We start from the raw sequence: 15,805 nt of genomic DNA, 5'->3' as shown, positions 1-15,805 counted from the left end.
GTTGTAACAGCACAGTGGGTTGATTGAAAATTTAGACCCAACAGTGGTCCTCATTAACTGAAGCTGAGATGCCAGAAACTCCTTAGAACAAAACAGAAGGAGAATCTACAAATTCAGCCCAGGTGGCTGAGAGCAGGAGCGAAGTGTACTTCTGCTGCTGGAATGAGTGAAGGATCAAGACTTGCCTGGCTTCTCACTAGGGGGTGTTGCTCCCGTCTATTCCTAATAGACTCCCTCCCCCCAGGCTTGTCCCCTCCAGTGCCCTCACCCCTTAGCTGTCCAAGGGACACACAGCCCCCCCCCACCTCTGAGTCTCCAGCCAAAACCTCATCCACCCTCTACCCTAAAGTCCTCCCGAAGCTCAATTATTAAGTACACGTGAGCCTTCTCCCAGTGAAGAGAATTTCAATGGTTGGCCAGCTTGTGGCTATAAACTTGACAAAGTTTAGCTATAGATAAACTGACAAATGTCTGTTTATACAATTTGGGTTTTTATCAGTTTGATTACACACAGGTTGAAAGTCATGAATAACATAACAGTATATTATAAATGCAGCGATGTTTTCTCTGCTTGTCCGGAAATGGTTTTCTTAACTCTTCACACGCATCCTTGACCTACACTTTTTAAATTCAAGCCCATTTTGAAAATGTTACAAAGTACTAGATAAAATAGGGGCCCCTGCCTGGCTTAGTCAGTGGAGTGACTCTTGATCTCAGGGTCATGAGTTTGAGCCTGGGTGTAAAGTTTACTTTAAAAAAGAAAAGGAGGGCAGCCTGGGTGGCTCAGCGGTTTGGCGCCTGCCTTTGGCCCGGGGTGTGATCCTGGAGTCCCGGGATCGAGTCCCGCATTGGGCTCTCTGCATGGAGCCTGCTTCTCTCTGTCTCTCATGAATAAATAAATAAAATCTTAAAAAATAATAAAAAAGGAAAGGAGCACCTGGGTGGCTCAGTGAGGAGTGTCTGTCTTCCGTTCAGGTCATGATCCTGGGGTTCTGGGATCGAGTCCCACCTTGGGCTCCCCTCAGGGAGCCTGCCTCTGTCTCTCATGAATAAATAAATAAAATCTTTTGGAGAGAAAGAGAGAAAGAAAAGAAAAGAAAAGGAAAGGAAAGAAAAAAAAGAAAAGAAAAGAAAAGAGAAAAGAGGAAAGGAAGGAAAGGAAAGGAAAGAAAAGGAAAGAAAAGGAAAGGGAAGGAAAGGAAAGAAAAGGAAAGAAAAGGAAAGGAAAGGAAAGGAAAGGAAAGGAAAGAAAAAAAAGAAAAGAAAAGAAAAGAGAAAAGAGGGAAGGGAAGGGAAGGGAAGGGAAGGGAAGGGAGGAAGGGAGGGAAGGGAAGGGAAGGGAAGGGAAGGAAAAAAGAGGGCAGCCCGGGTGGCTCAGCGGTTTAGTGTTGCCTTTGGCCCAGGGCATGATCCTGGAGACCCTGGATCAAGTCCCTATGTGGAGCCTGCTTCTCCCTCTGCCTGTGTCTCTGCATCTCTCTCTTTCTGTGTCTCTCATGAATAAATAAATAAAATCTTTAAAACAAAAAATGAAGATCTTTGCCTGAATTAATGATTTCATTAAAGTTTGTAAATTGATGCATTTCTGATACTATGATTGCTACCACACTTATTAGCTGGACTTCTTTTAAGTTCTTGCTTATTTAAATAACCTCTATCCCCAACATTAGGCTCGAACTCAGGACCCCAAGATCCAGAGTAGCTCGCTCTTCTGACTCAGTCAGCCAGGCACTCCAATTAGGACAATAGTTACCTGGAAATATAGTTCATTCAGAGAAGTAGGACAGAGCTAATTTCCTTTGAAAAAAATAACAGCTTTAATTGAGATATAATTCACAGGCCATACAATTCACCCTTTGCAAGTGTGTATCTACTCTGGTGGGTTTTACTATATTCACACAGTTGTGCAGCCATCACTACTGTCTAATTTCAGAACGTTTCCATGGTGCCAAACAGAAACCCTTAGAGCCATTAGCAGTCACTCCCCACCTCCCTCAGCCCCTTGGTAACAAGGAGTCTACTTTGTGTCTATGGTTTTGCCTACTTGAAACATTTGATAGAAATGGAATCACACAGCCTGAGGTCTTTAACTGACTGGCTTCTTTCACTTTGTTTTCAAGCTTCATCCATGCAATGGCATGTGTCAGTATTTCACTCTTTTGTTGTTGAATAATATTCTACTGTAGGACTATATCACATCTGGTTTATCCATTCATCAGTTGATGCACATTTGAGTTGTTTTCACCTCTGCTATTATAAATCTATATATGTTTACCTTTGCTATTTTTTTTAAAGGTTTTAGTTATTCATTCATGAGATACATAGAGAAGCAGAGACACAGGCAGAGGGAGAAGCAGGCTCCCCGCTGAGCAGGGAGCCCAACATGGAACTTGATCCCAGGACTCTGGGATCATAACCTGAATCGAAGGCAGACACTTAACCAACTGTGCTACCCACACCCCCTCCCCCCGCCTTTTTAAAGATTCTTAAGTAATATCTATCCCCACATGGAGCTTGAACTTAGGACCCTGAGATCAAGCGTCACTGGCTCCTCAAACTGAGCCACCCAGTTGCCCCTAATTTCCTTTTAATCTTCAATTTTCAGAGTAAGAAGAAGATGTTCTGGTTACTTCCACTGATGTCCAATGAGAGTTCTCCTTACTCCCTTTTGTAAATTAATTTTAAAATTCCAGAGTAATTTTAGATGTATTGAAAAGTTGCAAAGATATTATTACAGAGTCCCTGTACACTCCACAGCCAGTCTCCCCCATTGTTAACTTTGTAGGTAAGCATGGAATATTTGTCACAACTAAGAAAACAACATTGGTACGGTACTATTAACCAAACTCCAGGCTTTTTTTTTTTTTTTAAAGATTTTTATTTTATTTACTCATGAGAGATACAGAGTGAGAGAGAGGCAGAGACACAGGCAGAGGGAGACACAGGCTCCATGCAGGGAGCCTGACGTGGGACTCGATCCCGGGACTCCAGGATCACACCCTGGGCTGCAGGCGGCGCTAAACCACTGTGCCATCGGGGCTGCCCTCCAGGCTTCTTTTGGATATCACAGGTTTTTCTGCTAATATCCTTTCTTGATTCCAGGATCCAATCAAGGATCCCACAATGCACTTCATTGCTGTGTCTTCCTATTCTCCTCCCTTCTGTGATGGTTTCTCTGTCTTCTTTTTCATTATCTTGACTGTTTGAGGAGCACCAGGCAGGTATTTTGCAGAATGTCCGTTAGTTCAGATTTTCCCGGTATTTTTTCTCATGGTTAGACCAGGGTTATGTGTCTTGGGGGAAGGAGACCACAGATGAGACGTGCCCTTCTCATCCCAGGTTCTCAGGAGTGCAGGGTGTTCACATGTGCCCTGTCAAAGAACACAAGCAATGATATCCAGCTAGAATTTAATTTTATTTTCTTTGACTTTTGCACAGTCTATCAGTTTTCTATTGCTGTAACAAAGTACCACAATCTAGGAGCTTAAAGCAACAACACAAGTTTATTATCAGTCAGTCAGACGCCTAACATGGGTTTCCTTGAGCTGAAATTAAGATGTTGGCAAGGAAGTTCCTCATGCAGGTCCTAGAGGGAAAAAAAAAATCCCCTTTCTTGCCTTTTCCAGTTTACAGAAGCCGCCCGGATTCCTCAACCCATGGTCCCCTTACACCATCTTCGAAGCCAGCAATAACAGGTGAGTCTCACATCCTGTCTCTGGCCTTTTTCCATCAACACATCTGCTTCTAACTCCACTGGTAAATGTTCTCCAATTTTAAGGACTAGTGTGATTAAATTGTCCTCACTCGGATAATTTAGGATAATCTCCCCCTCTCAAAGTCCATACCAGTGATGTGATTTATATTAAGAAATATCTATATCTGGTCTCTGTCCAGTTCCTGGCACAGAGCTCCTAACACCCTTTGGAATTGCCCAAGTGTTGAGAGCAAGGAGGGTGTCTTTTGTTATACTAATGAGGTGATTTTAATTTTTTAAAAGATTTATTCATTTATTTGAGAGAGAGCGAGAAAGCGAGTATGTGGGGTGGGAGATGAGCAGAGAGAGAGGGACAAGTAGACTCCAAGCCGTGCTCGGATCCCCACGCAGGTCCAATCTTAGGACCCAGAGATCCTGACCTGAGCCAAAACCAAGAGCCAGAAGCTCAACCGACTGAGCCGCCCAGGTGCTCTGCGAGGTGACTTTTAGAAAGACCTTAGGTCACCTAAGGTTGGGCCTGGTGGCCAGGGGAACCAAAAAAGTGATTCGATTGGAACTTTCAGCCCCACCCACGGGTGTCCCTTCCCCACGGAGGGAAGAGGGGCTGGGAGATTGCCTTCAGTCACTAATGGTCAATGATTTAATCAATCGTGAAGGTGGTGGAGAAGATTCAGGAAGAGTGGCGAGCTCAGAGAGTAGCAGGAGCTCCTCCCCTTTCTCCATCCCTTGCCCTGTGCATCTCTTCCATCTGGTTGTCCCGAGTCCTATCCTTTTATAATAAACTGGTCATCTTGTAAGTAAAATGTTTCTCTGACTTCTGTGTGCCACTCTAGCAGAACTGAGTTAATTGCTTGCTGGTGTGGGAAATACAGGCACGCGCACACACACCGGAATCGATGTTAGAAGTGGAATATCCTTCATCACAACAGCAAAGTCCTCTTTGCTGTGTCAGGAAACATTTTCACAGGTTCTGGAGACCAGGGCATGGATATCTTTGGGGGACCATTATTCTTTTACCACACAGAGTTACTTGTACAGAAGTGATACTGTTACAGTTCATGAAACAATACCAATTTTCTTTTTAAAATGTATTTCTGGGGCCCCTGGGTGGCTCAGTGATTGAGTCGGCCTTGAGCTCAGGTTGTGATCCTGGGATCGAGTCCCACATTGGGCTCCCTGCGTGGAGCCTGCTTCTCCCTCTGCCTGTGTCTCTGCCTCTGTGTGTCTCTTGTGAATAAATATATAAAATCTTTTTTAAAAATGGAGGTACAAACTTGCAGTTATAAGACGGATAAGTTGGGGCACCTGGGTGGCTCAGTCAATGGAGGGGCTGACTCTTGATTTTGGCTAAGGTTGTGATCTCAGGGTCATGAGATCAAGCCCCAAATCAGGCTCTGTGCTCAGCATGGAATCTCCGTGTCCCCCTCCCTCCGCTCCTCCCCTGCCACTCATGCTTGCTCACTCTCTCAAATAAAATCTACAATAATAATAATAATTTTATTTTTTTTTTTTTTTTTTTTTAAATTTTTATTTATTTATGATAGTCACAGAGAGAGAGAGAGAGAGAGAGAGAGAGAGAGAGAGAGAGAGAGGCAGAGACACAGGCAGAGGGAGAAGCAGGCTCCATGCACCGGGAGCCCGACGTGGGACTCGATCCCAGGTCTCCAGGATCGCGCCCTGGGCCAAAGGCAGGCACCAAGCCGCTGCACCACCCAGGGATCCCAATAATAATAATAATTTTAAAATAAAATGAGTAAGTCACAAAGATGAAAGATACAGTATGGGTAATTGATATTGTAATAATTTTGTGTGGTGACAGATGGTAACTACACTCGCCATGGTGAGCATTTCCTCACGGATAAGTGCCAAATCATTATGTCCATGTCATACACCTGAAACTAATATAATATTGTATATCAATTATACTTCCATTTAAAAATGATAATAATAGGGGCACCTGAGGTGGCTCAGTGGTTGAGTGTCTGCCTTTGGCTCAGGTCGTGATCCCGGGGTCTTGGGACCACGTCCCCTATTGGGCTCCCTGCAAGGAGCCTGCTTCTTCCTCTGCCTGGGTCTCTACCTCTCTCTCTCTCTCTGTCTCTCATGAATAAATAAATCTTAAAAAAAAAATGAGAGATAATAATAGAGTATATACATTTTTTCAATAAAAATAATCGGTTGATTTATTTTTTATTTTTATTTTTTAAATTTTTATTTATTTATGATAGTCACACAGAGAGAGAGACAGAGAGAGGCAGAGACACAGGCAGAGGGAGAAGCAGGCTCCATGCACCGGGAGCCTGACGTGGGACTCGATCCCGGGTCTCCAGGATCGCGCCCTGGGCGAAAGGCAGACGCTAAACCGCTGCGCCACCCAGGGATCCCCCAATCGGTTGATTTAAAGGATGCTGTAGACTGTCCGTGTCCTACACAAATTCATATTTTGAAACCAAATCCCCAGTGAGATGGGGTGTGAAGGTGGAGCCTTTGGGGGTGATTAGATCATGAGGGTGGAGCCCTCATGATGAGATTAGTGCCCTGATATAAGAGACTCCAGAGAGCATCTGTGCTCATTCTGCCCCATGAAGACCCTTCCGGAAAGAGCCATCCATGAACCAGTGAGTCCTCACCAAACTCGGAATCTGTGGACCTCCTGATTTGGACTTCCAGCATCCAGGACCGTGGGAAATACTTGTTTCTTGTCTAAGTCTGGACAGGCTAAGACAAAAGGACATGTAGGAGGCTGCTGGTGTTGAAAGAAATAGTGTCTGGTAGAAGGCCTGCCTCTCGGTGACCCGACAACAATCCTGTTGACATAACCCTGTTGATCAAAGCAATCCGCTAGCTGCCCCAGGCCAGTTCCTGTGGCTCTTGGTGGAATTCACTCAGCAGATCCGGATCCGGTAAATATAAAAGGTCTGGTCCTTGGGTGGGGAGCTACATCCTGGAAGAGGCTGCTGAGAAGTTGTCCTCCTGCCAGAGCTAGAAGTTCTCCAGGGTGGCAGGAGAAGTGAGGCCCTCAGGAGACCCCAGTGACCAAAGAGCTAGCCCCAAAGTCATGGGCCTTGAGACAGACCTGGAGACCAGCTCAGGTAAGAGGGGGCGGGGGGTGCTCTGCACCGCGGAAAGACCAGCCAAGGGGGCGCTGGGCAGGACAGACACCCTCCCCGGAGCTGCAGGGGTTTGCAAGCCACGAATGGGCTTCAGTGGATTCCCTGTGCCCACAAACCTACCAGAACATGAGCTTCCTTCCAAGCCTGTGTTGTGATGAAGGGCACACGGTTAAGAGTGGATTTATTTGTTATTCGGGTAACTCAAAAAAGTTCACTATTGGGCAGCCCGGGTGGCGCAGCGGTTTAGCGCCGCCTTCAACCCAGGGCCTAATTCTGGAGACCCGGGATCGAGTCCCGCGTCGGGCTCCCTGCATGGAGCCTGCTTCTCCCTCTGCCTGTGTCTCTGCCTCTCTCTTTATGGGTCTCTCATGAATAAATAAAATCTTTTTTAAAAAATCGCCATTTAAGAGTACAGGCTTTGGATTCATGGGTAGCTGCACTGGCGCTCACTTCGTTGACAGACAAGTCGACAGCTTGGTGCGCAGCTTGTCCCTGAGCTGGGTCGGGAGGGCACGATAGTAAGAGCAGGGATTCCCGGGACAGACAGACAGCCCGGGCACTACCGTGTGTGGGGACAAGGTTGTGTGGAGGCGGGGTGGGGGGGGCACTATTTGTACAAGCTGAGTCTCAGCTTCCTGGTCTGTAAAAGGTGGCAGGACCTTCCTCTCGCTCCAGGACCCCATTACTTACACAGTGTGGTCCGAGGACCAGCAGCACTGGCATTCCCTGGGAGCTCGTTAAAAATCTGGAACCTCAGCCCCCCACCCCCCCAACCTCCTCCAGGCACCAGAGTCCGCACAAGGCCGTCGTGCAGGTCGTGTGCACAGTACAGAAGCTCGGATGCCTGGGGCAATGCTTTTCGGGGAAAGCAGGATTTCAACTCGGGTCTCCTGGGTGCTGAAACCCCTGCCCTTAGAAAACCCTACTGGGCAGTTAAACTCTCCTCGAGGGAAGGAGGAAGGGAATGAATGAAACCACACTCTCCTGTGCCAACGTAAAGCCTTGGGCTTTTCCTTCCTTCCTTCCAGGTGGGAAGCCGGCCTGCCATCAGAAGGCCATCCCCGCTGCTCACCTGACTTTCATTATCGACTGTGCTCGTGGCAAACCACTCGCCCTAGTAGCACCCCCGGTGCCACCCCGAGCCCCTGGTCCTAATCTAGGACCTGTCACTTCTCCAATGAAGACCTACATCTTGTTCTGTGGAGAAAACCAGCCCCACTTGACTCAGGAGGCCCCTCTGGGTGGGGGACACCTTGCCCACACCAGGGGCACCCTGCCGCCCTGCAGAGGGACTATAACCCCAGCTTCCGCCCCGGTCAGTCCACTGGTCCCTCAGGAGGCTCCTGAGGCCAAGGGAAGCCCCTTGAAGACTGTGCCCCCCAGGTCTTCAGCTTGGGGAACGGTCATAGGCTCGCTCAAAGCCCTCTCCTCCTGTGTCTGTGGGCAGGCAGATTAACTGGGAGAGCCTGGCCATGGAGAAGGGGGTTGGCACAGCAGGTTCCAGAGCTCAGGGGCTGGGGCTGCAGCTCCCAGAGCCCAGCCCCTCTTCTCCAGCCAAGCAGAAAGAAATCTTTGCACCAGGCCCAACAAAGAGCATTAGATCGATCAAGGACATCTGAACCAGCCACCAAGTACACACTCAAGGGTCTCCTGCTTCCTCCTCCCTGTCTCCATTCACCCTCCAGCAGGAGTAGGCTAAGGCACCTGCACATGGAAAGAAGCCAATTCGCTCATACGGCAAATCCTAATGGAGCATCTTCTATCCGCCAGCTCTGCAAAGTACCAGGGGAGACATCACAGCTTTCTTGGAGCTTATTCTCGGGGAGGTGGGTGGGGGTGAGGGAAAGAGTTAAGTAACCAAATAAATAAGGATGATTTTGAACAGTGATGGAATGGGTGCTTTGTTGGAACTGAAATGGGGTGCCGGGATGGGACGTGATGGGCCCAAAGAGCTGGGTGGGAAAGGCTTCTGGGCGGGTAACGAAGTATGGTCTGAAAGGAGAAGAAGGGGCACCTGGGTGGTTCAGTCGGTTAAGCACCTGCCTTCGACTCAGGTCATGATCCCAGGGTCCTGGGATCGAGGCCCCCCGGTGGGCTCCCTGCTCAGTGGGGCATCTGCTTCTCTCCTGCTGTGCCTACTTGTGCTCTCTCTCTGTCAAATGATAAATAAAATCTTAAAAATAAATAAAAGATGAGAAGGAGCCAGCACTGTGGGAATCCAAGGGCCAACCTGAGCCAGGGCCAGGATGCCCCAGTGCGATGGGCAGGAGCAGTGAGCTGTCCGCGGCCATCCCGGCTCCCAGGCAAGTGTGTGGGTCACTGGGAGGCATAGATGCCAAGTGGGAAAATTCAGAGACCCAGGTGGGACCTGCCAATCTAAAATGGGAAATAAGGGACACTCCTTAGAAGGGCACGGGAGGTGCTCAGAAAGGTAATAGAGTATCATGTTTGAACAGAGATAAATGTAAGAGCCCATTTCCTGAGCAGCTACTACATTCGTACCAGGCTGATGTATCCCTAGGGACACAAGGGTGGGTGGCTCCTGTGTCACCGGGCAGTCAGGTTACCCAGCGGGAAGTGGGGTCACCGGTGTGGGTGTGAGGGTGTGTGTGGGCCTAAGATGCAGTGTTGTGTGGAATGCTGCATCAACTCCTCTGAGGGAGTATGTCTCAAGGCTTTCTCGTTAAAATTGCTGATGTTCAGGGGGCACCTGGGTGGCTCAGTGGGTTAAGCATCTGGCTCTTGATTTCTGCTCAGGTCATGATCTCAGGGTCCTGAGATTGAGCCCCCTACCTCCCATGCTCAGCAGGGAGTCTACTTCAGATTCCCTCCTTCTCCCTTTGCCCCTTCCCCCTCCCTCTCTAAAAAAAAAAAATTGCTGAATGGTCACGTATTTATTCAATGGTTATTTTACTAGTTTCCTACAAACACTAGTAGCTAAGGTGTATTAGCCATTTGCCCTGTGCCAGGGAAGGGACATCCTTGCAGTGCCAGGATGAGGAAGCACAGATCAGGGAACTGAGGGATGCCCTCAGGTCCCACACACTGGTGCAGTTCCAATTAGATCCCAGGCATGCCTGGTGCTCAGGTTGCTCCCAGCCCCAGGTGGCCTCTCGTCCCAGCAGAATCTCTCCTAGGCAGAGGAGATCCAGAGAGAACAGCCATAACTCAGTCCTCCAGGAGTCCACAGCCTGATGGGGGAGGCAAGAAAGGAAGATGGCCAAAGCTGGTAAGTGCAAGTTAAGGACACACAGAATAAGGCTGGAGCTGGAGGAGGGTGTCCAGTCCTCTCTGGGGGAGGTGTTCAGGGAGGGCTTCCTGAAAGAAGTGATGTCTAGACCAAGATTTGACCAGTGAGTGAGCCACACAAAGGTGAGGGAACAGTGAGGGGAGGGTTCCAGGAAGTGAGTGAGCCACACAAAGGTGAGGGGCTAGGGCGGGGAGGGTTCCAGGAAGAAGGACCAGAGTCATTCAGTTTGGCTGGAGTATTAATTCACTCTCACCAAGTATTTATTGGGCACCCACTGTGTGCCAGGCTCTGGGCTGGACTCTCAGCTGGAGCAGTGATAAGACAGATAAGCCCTCACCCTGAAGGAGCTTATTCTCTAGTTGGGGGAAGACAACTCATGCATGTGTACACGCAGCAGTGGCCAGAGAAATGGCAGGGACCTCACTGTGAGGCCTTGCAGGCCAAGATGAGATAGAGCATGTGACTTTTTTTTAAACTTTATTTATTTATTTAGTAATCTCTAAACCCATCACAGGGCTTGGACTCAAGACCCCGAGATCAAGAATTGCTTGTTCTTCCCACTGAGCCAGCCAGGCGCCATGAACATGTGACTCTTGATCTTAGGGTCTTGAGTTCAAGCCCCAGGTTGGGCGTAGAGCTTACTTAAAAGCAAAAAACCCAAACTTTCCCTAGCTCTTGTGCTGGGACCAGAAGGCAGGGGTTGGGGAGGCCGGAGCTTAGGAGGCTGAGCCTAATCCAGGCAAAGAGGAGTGTCAACTTGGGCTAGAGAGGCAGTGACAGAGTAATCTGGAGGACATCTGTCCCTCCTCCCTCCTCCCCGGGCTGAGAATCACTGGACTAGAAGAACCCACAAAGACGCAGCTGCACAGGGAGTTAGAAGCTCTCCAGGAAGAGGGTGGGCCTGTGGCTGCACGTCCAGTTTTGTAACAGCAGGTGTCACCCTATCATCAGACTGCAGGGCACGGTGTCCTGGCCTGGCCAGGAAGGTAGACAACGGCTGGGCGTGGGGCCAAGAGTCCTGGGCTGGCCACCCAGTGGGGTCCATGTTTCCAGAAGCCAAACTGCAGTCTAACCAACACCCCTTTTTGTCCCAATAATGACTATGTGTGAGTGTGTCTGTGTGTGTGTGTATATATATATTTTAAGTTTATTTATATTTTAGTACTCTAAACCCAGCATGGGGCTCAAACTCATAATCCTGAGGTCGAGAGTCACCTGCTCTCTGACAGAACCAGCCAGGTGACCCACGGCTCTGTATATTTTTATATGCACCACACACCACCTCTGTTCCTCTCATACCAGACCAGAGAGGTAGGTATGACTTTTATCGCCATTCTACAGGTAAGGAAGGAGACAGAGCTCAAAGCCAAACCCCAGGCAGTGTGACTACACACCCGTAAGCCACAGCATCATGACCCTGAGCTTTGTGGCCGTCATCGTGTTCACGTTTGTTCAATGAGCAAATGGTTTTACGAGGACCCAGCCGAGGGCCTGGCAGTATGTAGAGGGTGTGTGGGGCTCAACAGGTGAGCAGGGCCCTCACTGAGATGGAACACACCAGGGGGCGACGGGGGGCGGAGGGAAGAGCTCGGTTAGTCTCTCCACCCACAATCCTGTGAGGGACTATCCCATTTTACAGAGGTGGAAACTGAGGCTCAGGTAGGGAAAGCAACTGGCCCAGGGTCACATAGCTAGCAAGTGGCAGAGCCAGGGTTGAAATGAAGGTAGTTTGACCTCAGGGCTTTGCCTACCATCCATACTGTATTCTGTTGAGGGAATGAATCCTTAAACAAGTGACTTTATTGAACCAGTGGGTTAACGTGTGAGTGAGTGAAGGTGTTTCCAGGTTGGCAACCTTGCTTGATCAGGACTGTGTCCCCACGGGCAGCCCCGGTGCCTCAGCGGTTTAGCGCTGCCTTCCGCCCAGGGCCTGATCCTGGAGACCCGGAATCGAGTCCCGCATCGGGCTCCCTGCATGGAGCCTGCTTCTCCCTCTGCCTGTGTCTCTGCCTCTCTCTCTCTCATGAATAAATAAATTCAAAAAATCTTAAAAAAAAAAAAAGATTTATTTATCCATGAGAGACACAGAGAGAGAGACTCGATCCCGGGTCTCCAGGATCACACCCTGGGCTGAAGGGGACGCTAAACCGCTGAGCCACCCGGGCTGCCCATAAATAAAATCTTTAAAAAAACAAAGACTGTGTCTCCGGTACCTTAAAGTGACTCTATGTAATAGGTGGTGGTTGAGAATTGCGCGAGGAGGGGAGATGGGCAACTGGGTGGCGCAGTTGGTTGAGCCCTTGGCTCTTGGCTTCTGCTCAGGTCATGATCTCAGGGTCGTGGGAGGGAGCCCCGGGCTGGACTCTGCACTCAGCCAGGAGTCTGCTTGGGATTCTTTCTCTCCCTCTGCCTCTGCCCCTCCGGGTCTCATTCTCTCTCTCCCCCTCTAAGATATATACATAAACCTATTTTTTCTTTTTAAAAATATTTTATTTATTAATTTGACCGAGGGAAAGATAGAGAGAGAGAGCACAAGCAGGGGGAGAAGCAGGCCGACCACTGAGCAGGGAGCCTGATGTGGGGCTTGATCCCAGGACCCCGGATCATGACCTGAGATGATGGCAGATGTTTAACTGACTGAGTCATGCAGGTGTCCCTAAATAAATCTTTAAAAAAATAATTACATTTAAAAAAAGAAAGAGGAGAGGGAGAGGAGGGCAGATGAAAGGAAGGCGCAGATTTGCCATCCTGCCCTCTCCTCTCAGGTTCTCTAAGGCCAGCCGCCCTGCCTTGTGCCCAGGGGGCCCATACCCAGTCTAGTAGCCCCCAGACTCCCATAAGAGATTGTCCCCAGGTCCGGGCCTTGGAGGGCCTCCGAGTTGGGGACTGGCCCGGCTGGCTGGTCACCATGAGCCCCAGGCCAGGTATGAGGTGGCCCAGCTGTGCTGACTGTAAATAACACTCCCTCCCCTGCCCCGAGGCTCCTGCCCTGGGCACAGTCCCTCAGACTCGTCACCTTGCCCCTCCGGAACCTTGTTCGGAAAACAAGCACGGTTTTAACGAGACTTCGGCATTTACTGAGTTTGTACTAAAACACCATCTCTCTGTGGCTCCTCATAGCAGACCTGGGAGGGTGGGGTCTGATCTTTGTTTATGGGATGAGGTAACTAAAGCTTCCAGAGGTTTCTTTCCACCCCCACCTCCACCTCCAGAGCCTAGACAGGCTCTTCTGAGACAGCGAGGGGACCTTTTAGCTCTGCCCTTACCTGCTTTTCATGGAGAGGAGACTGCAGCTACCAGGGGAGCTCCTCTGCGGCTCTGGCCTGAGTCTTGGTCTCGATGGAGCCACAGCAGCGTGGGTGAGGTGGAGACGTCGGGATCCAAATCTAAGTGAAGTCACAGTAGCTGAGCCCCACTGGGCATTGTCAGGCCATGGCATACCTGAGCTCCAGTCTGCTACTGCGTGCGTTACGTGTAACAACCCTAGCGAGTGGATTCTACTAGCACCGCTTACAGATAGGACAACTGAGGCACAGAGGGATTATGTTACTTATAGGGGATCACACAGCTCAGAAGCAGCAGAGCCAAGATTCAGACCCAGGGAGTGTAGCTCCAGAGTCCATGCTGACCCTCCACTAATTACTGAGGCTTTTTAGCTTTTCAAAAAAATCTTACAAACATGTATTTATAAAAAATAAAACAAAAACAAAAACATGTACTTACAAACATTTATTTATAAAAAATAAAACACAAACAAACAAAAAAAAACCATGTACTTATGTTTGTACTTATGGCATGGCTCCATGCCAGGCTTGGGAGCAAGAGGGCAAAATAAGGCACCTTGTGCCCTTGCAGAACTAGGATCCGATGCAGACTGGGGAGAGGGGTGTGGGGAGGGGGTTACAGGGTGGGAGGTAGGAGTTACCTCCGGGCCAGGGAAAGGTGGCCATGAGCATGAAGGGGTTGGCCTGGAAGAAATGCCCCGGCCTGAGCTTCTAGAGGCCCGGGTCTCCATCTCACCTGTGCCACTGACTTCTGTGTGACCCTGGGTAAGGCCCTAGCCCTCCCTGGGCCTTGGTTTCCCCACCACACCAAGAGGACAGGCTGGCCAACCAAGTGGGTGGCTCACCGTCAGGCAAGCACCCCTTTCATCTGAGTTTCAGTTTCTTTTGAGCACAAAGTTTGGGCCCGGGCTTCTTTGGACTTGTCTGTGCCCCTGAGCTGGCAGGTCTAGAGGGCTTTCTGGAGGAGGTGGTTTTGGGCCTGAATGTGAGGAAACCTTCTAGGTCCCTGGCGCCCTTCCGGGTCTCTGGCAGCACCCGACCTGGACTTTTTCACAGGTCACAGGTCTCCAGCCTTGGAAGGCTGCATCTTTTCAGCCTCTCTTGCCTTCCTACCAGGTCCACTCCCCAAACTAGAGGATGTACAAGTCTGCCTTCCCTGTACAGGATGCCCGGATAGGGCCAGGGGAGCTGACTTAACCCTGGGGTGGTGTCATGTGTGTGTTGGGGGGTGGAGGGGGACTGATTTGGGCTTCCTAGACCCAGCAGAGGACTTCTAGAGCCATAGACAAAGATTCAAATCCCAACCATTGCCACTTCCTTCCGAGCTGGGTGACCTTGGGCCAGTTGCTTGACCTCTCTGAACCTCCTCGGTGCCTACCTCCGGATTGCTGCGGGCTGAGCAGTAGGCCCGGCACACACTAGGCGCTCAATGAACGGGGCTGCTAAAATTATTCCTGGGGTGGGGGCGGGGCGCAGGGCCTGCAGCCAGGCCTATATTTAGCCTGGAAAGGGTGGGGGGCCGGGGAGTGGGGGTGGGGGAGACGAGGCGCGGAGGCCAGGCCAGGCGCCCCGGGGGCGGAGCCGATGACAGAGGGCTGCCGGCCCCCTCCCCCGCCCCCCCTGCCGCAGGGTCACCTTGCTGGGAGGGGAGGGCCCTCCGGGACGGGCTTCTGCTCTGTGCCTGCGGAATCTTCATCTTCCGAAACCTGGGTCTGGGGAGAGGCTGCGGGGGCCTGGGGGGGAGCGGGGTCACTGGCCCCGTGGGGGGAGCCCCCCTCGCGCCCCAGGGGGGGCCTCGCTGCTCGCTGGGGTCGGGAAGCCGCGGGGAGCCTGCCCCTGGGTGGGGGTCGGGGGAGCGGGAGGCGGGCGCGGCTCCACCCCCAACCCCGGCCGCGGAGTTTCGGGGCTGCAAATAGCGCAGTGGAATCAGTGAGTCACGGAGGCTGGAAATACCGCGCCCCCTCTTCTCCTCCCGCCTCCCCCCTGCGGCCCGAGCTGCACCGGGGAGCCAGGCACTCCGGTTTCAGCGGCGCCTGGTGGGGGCGGGTGCGGCGGGGCCTCCAGGGAGCACCCAGACTCCCCCAAGCAGCCCTGCCCTCCGGCCACGGTCCAGCCCTGCCCCGGCCCCGGGTCCCTGCGACCCCGAGCCCGCCGCCCAGCCGGTCTGGTCCCCAGGGGCCACCTGGCACAAGGCGGGCTCCAGGAGGGGAGGCGACGCTGCGGTGCAGGTGGCCCCCTCTTGCTGTCCCCGGCCCCTCCAGTGCAGTAATCATGCAGGGAGATAACTCGGGATCCCGAGGAGGAGGCCAAGGGACAGCCGCCTTTCTGTGAGGTCCTTGAGCTGCCACTCCTCGCCCCAGATCTCAAGGAAGGCAGGTCAGTTTATTCTGGGGTTTCTTCCCCTGGCAGCCTCCAGCCCCATCCCGAGGTTGAGAACTTCAGA

General features: G+C 51.1%; 1 non-coding gene across 1 annotated transcript; it reads left to right on the top strand.

Annotated features, from left to right (window-relative positions):
• Window positions 1–6,492: 6,492 nt before the first annotated feature.
• Window positions 6,493–8,710, top strand: SRARP. The gene is made up of 2 exons (XR_005355113.1): window positions 6,493–6,807; window positions 7,857–8,710. It is a non-coding gene; the product is annotated as a steroid receptor associated and regulated protein (transcript).
• The last annotated feature ends 7,095 nt before the right edge of the window (window positions 8,711–15,805 follow it).

This window comes from Canis lupus, chromosome 2 (assembly GCF_011100685.1).
Source record: "Canis lupus familiaris isolate Mischka breed German Shepherd chromosome 2, alternate assembly UU_Cfam_GSD_1.0, whole genome shotgun sequence".
Lineage (NCBI taxonomy): Eukaryota > Metazoa > Chordata > Mammalia > Carnivora > Canidae > Canis > Canis lupus.
This window is presented reverse-complemented; position numbering and strand designations above follow the sequence as displayed.